This window comes from Alexandromys fortis, unplaced genomic scaffold (assembly GCF_014885135.2).
Source record: "Alexandromys fortis isolate MF-2015 unplaced genomic scaffold, M_Fortis_MF-2015_v1.1 scaffold_141, whole genome shotgun sequence".
NCBI lineage: Eukaryota > Metazoa > Chordata > Mammalia > Rodentia > Cricetidae > Alexandromys > Alexandromys fortis.
In genome coordinates this window covers 3665896-3673963 of record NW_026068060.1, presented here as the reverse complement: position 1 = coordinate 3673963, position 8068 = coordinate 3665896, and the positions used below count along the sequence as shown (strand labels likewise).

At 35.0% G+C, this 8068-nt stretch overlaps 1 protein-coding gene across 1 annotated transcript in view; it reads right to left on the bottom strand.

Moving 5' to 3' along the window:
- Ascc3 (activating signal cointegrator 1 complex subunit 3) overlaps positions 1–8068 on the bottom strand; it is a 289294-nt gene that overhangs the window by 241591 nt on the left and 39635 nt on the right. The window lies entirely within an intron of this gene.

Sequence of the window (8068 nt, the reverse complement as noted above, 5' to 3'; positions counted from 1 at the left end):
AAAAAAAAAAAAAAAAAAAAAAACACAGGCGAATCTGAACTGACATGGAATTCTGACCTTTGATACAACTGTACAGGCACGCCAGCATTAAATGTTCTTGAAACAAGTACGTTTCTTTCTTACTGAACCCCTTCTGAAGAAGGAAGAAAGCTTCACAAATTTATAAGGTTACAATGTAGGTTTTAAAAGTAGATAAATTATAAATTCTCTACTCAGGCTAGTATGCTAAGCAATGTGAAAACAAGTTTCTATAGAATAAATAACATCTCGAAAGAAAAAGAGAAGAGGAATTCTGTTTCTCATAAATCAAGGAAAATTCATCCATGTCTTTTAATTATACAAACATGCATTATAAATTCTAAGACTGCTCTACACACCGAAATAATAAAGGGCATGTATTACACATTATAATAAGCATAATATACAAGGCAAAATTATTAATGGCTTTCTTTGAGGTGATAAGTAATTTTCAATTTGCATTAGAAGACAATGTGACTGTCCTGATTTGGGGGTTTTGGTTTTCTTTTTTGGTTTTGGTTTTGGTTTTGGTTTTGATTTTGTGTGTGTATGTCTGTGTGTATGAACTTGACACAAGCTATAGTTATCTGAGAAGAGGGAACCACAATTGAGAGAAAATGCCTTCTTATATTGGCCTGCTCATTTATTATGCTGTAGGAAGACCCAGCCCTTGGCAAGTGGTGCCATCTTTGGGCATGTGGTATTGGGTTGTGTATGAAACCAGCTGAGAATGAAAGTAAGCAGCATGCCTCCATGGCTTCTGCTCAATTCCTGCCTCCAGGTTTCTGCCCTGATTTCCCACAGTGATGAACAAAAATCTCAAAAGTATGAATTGAAATAAATTATTTCCTCCCAAAGTTTATTTTGGATATGGTGTTTTATCACAGTAAGAGAAGCCCTAAAGAAGTGATAACAAAAATGCTAAAACCATGAGTAACTCTGACAAAAGACCTTGGATCTACAGCTCATACAGAATTAAATACTGCATAATTATACTAAGTAGACAATACTTAAAATTTATAAACTAATCCTCATTTGGTTTGTGGCATAGAAAATTAGAAAATATTCATACACTGTGAAATAGAGTCACAACTAACAACAAAATGATCTTGAAAATAGGACAGCATTTGTTTATCTCTAGGAGGAAGGTGCAATGCAATTGTTTCTGCCTGAAAAGAATTAAGATAAATTAAATTTTCATAATAATTAATGACCACTATTTTCAGGTACTTAATCTAACATAACAATTTAACAAACCTAAAGTCAAAGTCATTTACAAGTTTAATTAAAACAACTTGGAATGTGAAAACAATTTGTTCTCACATACTAGAAATAATTAGATGGGCAGGGTGGTGGTTTGAATGAGAATGGCTCCCAAAGACTCATAGTCGAATATTCCCTAGTTGGTGAAACTGTTTAGGAAGGATTGGGAGGGGTAGCCTTTTGAGCAGTTGTGTCAGTGGGAATGAGCTAAGGGGTTTCAAGACTTGGGTCATTCGCAGTTAGTACATGTGTTCGTGATCTCTGTCTCTCTGTCTGTCTCTGTCTCTCTGTCTCTCCTGTCTCTCTGTCTCTCTCTTCCCCTTCCCCTTTTCTCCCCCGCCCTCCTCTTACTCTCTGCTTATTCCTAATGGGCCAAGATGTGATCTCTCAGCTGTTTCTGTCACAATGGCCTTGCTCAGCACCACAGACTATAACCCTCTGAAACTGTAAAGCCAAATTAAACACTTCCTAAGTGGTCTTGATAATGGTGCCATACCACAATAATAGGAAAGTAACTTAGTGAGGCAATTAGTAAAATCAATACGTATAGCATATTGAGTGTTCTGATTTGTCAAAAGAAAATAGGCTAACTTTGTCTCAAAAGAAATATTTACAGTCACACATGTAAATACAGATAACTGATCAAAATAGTCTACCATCTTAAATATTTATCTAAATGCTTATAACATTTTCTAAGTTGAATGCCTGTTTACAAACTGACAAAATATTAAAATGTTTTCATGGAACTCAAATATTATCAAAAATGTATCATTTATTTTACTAATAAAATATAAGTGGATGCTAAGGAGCTGAACTCAGGTCCTAATGCTAAGAATACACACTAAGTGTTCTTACCCTTTGAGCAATTGCCACAGCTATTGACAGTATTCCTTACAAAATATTATTTAATATAACAGATTTAGTATTATTTTGTCAACATGTAATTAATCAATTAATGTCAAATTTTTCTTTTAATTTCAAATAAAATAATTATCAATAGTGCTAAATATCAAGGAATAGCTCTACGTGTCTTCCTAGTAGCTTTAAAGAATATAAAGTACTGGGAATATAAAGTTTAAACCACTACATTAAACCATACTAATTACTCTCATAAAATTTTCAATGATACCAGAAACAGAAATCATAATCTCCAATCACAAGATAATCTAACCAAATAATTTCCACTTTCTGGGATCAGGAAAAATCAGAAAATAATAGGTTCAGAAATGAATTGCTAGGAGTCAAGAAGTGTTATCTCTATAGATACAAGAGACAGTTGTAACAGCAAATATCAGATTACAAATGCTACAGAAAGTGCCATCTACATAAAAACAAACTGTGAACATCAATAAATTTAAAACTCAGTGTTTTCCTAGGCAGTGACTACACAACAACTCCAGTAGTATTTACACTGTCATTAATTGTGCTGCAAATAGCACTTAATATTTGAATAATACTAATATGTACACTCTGACAGATCTAGACCATGGTAGCCTTTCTCAATATTTCAATCAACCCTTTAGTGCTTATCTGAAGGCACAGATAAGAATTTATAATTTATAAGGAATAAAGTCAAAACTCTGATATGTTCAAACATTATGTTGCTAACAGTTTGGAGAACATTGTACCAGATGCTTCATATATATAAAACCATAAATTCTCACAATATTATTAAGTAAATATTTGAAATATCATTTCATAAGGAATTGGAAATTTATCTACTATGAAGGTCGAGACAAGACTTACCTAGCTTTACAATTTTAAAAATCCTTCAACTTTTCAATTTATGCTCTTCTCTTTAAAATATAATGAAAGTCGAAGAGAGAGAGACAGGTCAGTGTTAAGAGTACAAGACTGCAATCGCAAAGACAGACCTTCAGAAGACCAGACCCATAAAACAAGCCTGGAGTATGTCAATAACTCCACTTCCAAGGGTAGCAAAAGCAGAAAGATCACTGGGGTGTCCTGGCTTCTGGCTTAGCAGAGAAAACAGAAGCCCTAGATCCAGGGAGAGACACTGCCTCAAAAAATTAGGCAGAGAAGCAACTCTACACCCTCTTCTTACACATGCATATACTCACACAGATATGTACATATCAATAAACAAACAAACAAAATTTTCTGATTGAGAGCACATAACAAAAATGGATGGTCTATGCCGCGGGAAAAGGTTCCAGTATGTCTAACACTGTCTTGTTTTGTACTTGAGCCTCAATTTTGAATTGGAGACTTTTTCAGTTGGTTTTTGTTGTTTCCAATTTTATACATAGACAACATGAAAGACTGATAGGAAAATAGATATGTCAAGAGAGACAGTCTGATGCAAGCTCATACATAACAGTCATTTAAAACATGGTAGCTTTCCTGTAACTAATGTAACTAACTATACTGGGGGGTCATTTTTAATAACTGTTTAACAAAATGATTATTAAATTAAGAAAAGAAATCATAATCTCCAATCACAAGATAATCTAACCAAATAATTTCCACCTTCTGGGATCAGGAAAAATCAGAAAAGGAATAGGTTTTGAATTTTGAATTGGAGACCTTTTTCCAGTTGGTTTTTGTTGTTTCCAATTTTATACATAGACAACTTGAAAGACTGAGAGGAAAATAGATATGTCAAGAGAGACAGTCTGATGCAAGCTCATACATAACAGTCATTTAAAACATGGTAGCATTCCTGTAACTAATGTAGCTAACTATACTAAGGGGTCATTTTTAATAATTTCTAAAATAATTAAATTTCAACAGGTTAAGGAATCTTATAGTTTTTCTAATCATAACGACAACAGTCTAAATAGAAAAATTATTCAGTCAAGGGTCAAAGAGTCATTGGATCAATAACCTATGCTCAAAGATGGAAAAGCACACATTAAGGAACAAAAATATGTTCAGTAGAGAGCTTTTTACATGCTTAAGTAACGTGAAAATATGTCTACATGGTTACGATAAATTTCTACAACAGTAGACAACATGATTATTTAAAGGCTGGGCATGATGTGACATGTAGTCCCAGTGCTCCAGAGGATGGATGGTCATGAGGAGTTCAGAGTCAACTAATGCTACCTACTGCCATTTTGTCTCAGAAACCCAAGAGCTAGGGACAAAGCCTAGTGGTAAAGAGCTTGACTAAGCCGGGCGGTGGTGGCGCATGCCTTTAATCCCAGCACTCGGGAGGCAGAGGCTGGCGGATCTCTGTGAGTTCCAGACCAGCCTGGTCTACAGAGCTAGTTCCAGGACAGGCTCCAAAGCTACAGAGAAACCCTGTCTCGAAAAAAAAAAAAAAAAAAAAAAAAAAGAGCTTGACTAACCATGTAAAAGGTCATAGGTTTGATTAGAAGAACTACTAAATAAAAAGAAAAAAAAAGGAAAAGAAAAGATTAACTTTGCTATCAAATAACTACCCCTATAACTTTCTTTTTTATAGGCTTATGTGAGAGATAAAAGTAAACAGTGGAAAGATCTGAATTCAATACTCAGAACCAAAAATAAACATTCCATCAGTTCAGGAAATAATTTAAAAAGCTTTGAGGTTGATTTGGTGTGAGATAGCTCATACCAAAGAGAACTTGTTTCTGCAGAGGCCAGCGGATAGGCTCAGCAGAATACAAGTGGATGTTTACACCACCTGTAACCCCCATTCCAAGGGATCTGATAAGCTCTTTGGTCTCCATGACACCAAGCATGCACATGGCATACATGCTTACATATAGACAAAACACTCACATAGTAAAATAAATATAAGAATTTAAATAAGTTTAAAATAGAAAAAAAAAACTCTAAATGCATTCACTGGTAAAAACAATGGCATAACTGCAACTCCACTAGAGGAATCCATGTTTTATCTTGTAAGCCTGGTCAAATGCCCATGTTTGGTCATAAGCCCTAGGGATAACCTGCTTCTGACATCTTAAGGTGTCAAACTTCATTCTAAGCATTTAAGAATAGCTGTTCAGATGAGCACTGCCTTAGCATACTTCAGAGAAAGTTCTGTTTGGAGAAGGCAACAATCAATGCAAAAACTCATAACTGCTCAAGATAGTAAGAACAAGTAACTGCTGAATGCTCAGCCCTAACTAGGACATCTACAAAACCACCTCCGCAGCCTAAGGAATATGACATAAAAGGGGACAAAAGAATATAGGAGTCAGAGGGTTGGAAGGAAAACAGTAGAACACTGTGTTCTAGATATGACCTGGTTGTTATAAATGCAAACATGTAACAGTAGTGGTTATCTGCACAAGGTTGGGTCCACCAACATTCAACCATGGACAAGAATGGGCTGATAAAGCTCTACCCCACCTTGGGGAGCTGTACAGGAGTGGTCCTAAGCTGTAGTAGTATAGTCTGGTAAATTGACCTTGTAACCTTTCATTCATGTTCAGGAAGGCAACACTAATTAAATGCAGTGGAGCACATACACAAAAGGACATGACAGTAGAAGACCTGTTAGGAAGATGAAGGAGTTTGATGGGCAGGAGGATGCGAGAGAATAATAGGGGGAGAGGATGTGATCAAAGTACAATTCAATTGATCAAAGTATATATTGTATTTGTATGAAATTATGAAAGACTAAGTAAATCTAAAAAGAAATTAAAATAAAAAAGCACTGACACACTAAAATAATAAAATAGCCCTACCCAGCAAAGGAAATCATCAACTGAGAGTAAAGAGACAGTCCACATAATGAAAAAAAATTCTTTACTAGATACTCATCTGACAAAGGATCAATTTCAGGATATATACACAAACCAAAAAGTACACAAAAGAACAACAAATAATACAATCTTTAGTACAAGATATTTATCTTGTAGGGGATCAATTCCAGGATAAATATAAATAAAAAAAACCAGCAAAACAAAACCAATTCAATCAGTAAATGGGTAAATAAATTGAACACACACTTTTCAAATTGAGAAATATAAATGACCAATGAATTAAATAAAAATATATTAGCATACCAGGGAAGTATAAACCAAAAGAAAGCTGAGATTCCATTTCAACCCAGGCAGAAAAGAAACGCTCACAAGTATGGTGGCATCCTGTATACACTGCCACAGGAACAGAATTCAATACGAAAATTTCTCAGAAAGTTCAACATGGAACTCCCATATAATTATAACTAACTCTGTGTATATACAGTTATAGCTAAAATACCCCCAGACATGTTTATCACTAATGTACTTTGAAAAACTAAGTTATAGAATCAGCCTAGGTGCCTAGGGATGAACACCAAAGAATGGCATTCACACAGCAGTTTCTTCCATCTGTGTTATTTGTAGGAATGTGGTTGTAGCTGTAGAATAAGTAAACTGTAAAATAAGTCATTGTCACAAAGTTGAACATCACACGCTTTAATATATCTGTGGAACTTAGGGAAGAAAATAGGACATGAAAGTAAAGTAAAAGTAGGACTACCACAGACATGGAATGGAAACGGATAAGAAAGGGCAACAGAGAATGAATTATGATCAAAGAACATTGCATGCATTATCTAAAAATGCTATAATAAAAGCTCATTATAATATGAACTTAAGATATACTAAAAGATGACACATGAGATGCAGCATATTCTTAAGTGAAACTATATAAAACATCTACTGCACCAGGCTGGTGAGATGGCTCAGCAGGTAAAATGCTTACTGCAAAAATTGATTCGCCAATTTGTCCTCTGAACACAACACCTTGACACATCAGTATTCACTGGGACTCCCTCCTGGTACTATCCTGTTTTCTGTTTTATTATGTGCATTGCGTCTTCGTGTTCTTTACTTATTTTTCTAATCTCACCCCACCCTGGTAAGTGGTATACTTGTTAAAGTTGGTCCTCAACATACAACAATAAACATTATGAAACAAGAACCTTAGGGGTGGAAGAGAGGTACACATACCTTGGTGGTAACCAATAGGTCTCTAATTAATACTCAAGAGACACTCAACAATTGGGAAATCACCTAGGGTTAGTGAAGTCATGTATCTTGATGGAGAAACTATAATAGCCAATTTACTAAACCAACATAATTTCTAACTACACTCTAAATATGTACCCTTATGGTCATATGCCACTCTTCCTCAAAGATATTTCCCTCTGTAACAGTGGGATATCATTACAGAAAACCACAAGGGACTAAAATGCAGAGCACAAGTGGTCATGTGTTCTCAGTCCAAACTAGCAGATCTACAACACAATTCCTGCACATAAGGCTCAGGGATCATGGTAGAAGAGGGCAGGAAGACTGTAAAAACCAGAGGAACAGGAAGTTGCTGTGAGACCATGTCTCCTAGAATATCTGAGCTGATATACCTATGAAGTATCATCAATATAGATGCCAAAAAGAGACCTGAACAAGGTTAACATGCTAACCTGTAAAATGGAAATCTCATGGGCCTCAATCCTAGACAAAAAACTACAGGCAACTAAAGAATACTTAAAGTAACCAATTGGTTAGCCAATGAAATAATACACATACAATTAATATACAGACGGGCAATTTACACACACAATTTATACAGATGGGGCAATTTATACATGTGTGTGTAAAATAAAATAATTAAAGAAAAAGAGGACACAAATTTGTGAGAAAACAAGAGTAGAAGTGGGGGCAGGGTGCATGGGAAGGATTGGAGGAAAAGTAAGAGGGAAATAATGTAATTATTTTAGGAAAAAAAATCTAGTCAGCCAAGTATTTCAGATTAATTTGATTCTCAATAGTTATTGTTTCAAACAGAAACTGGTCAAAAAATTTTCTTAATCAACGGCAATTAACATACAAATGAAATTTCC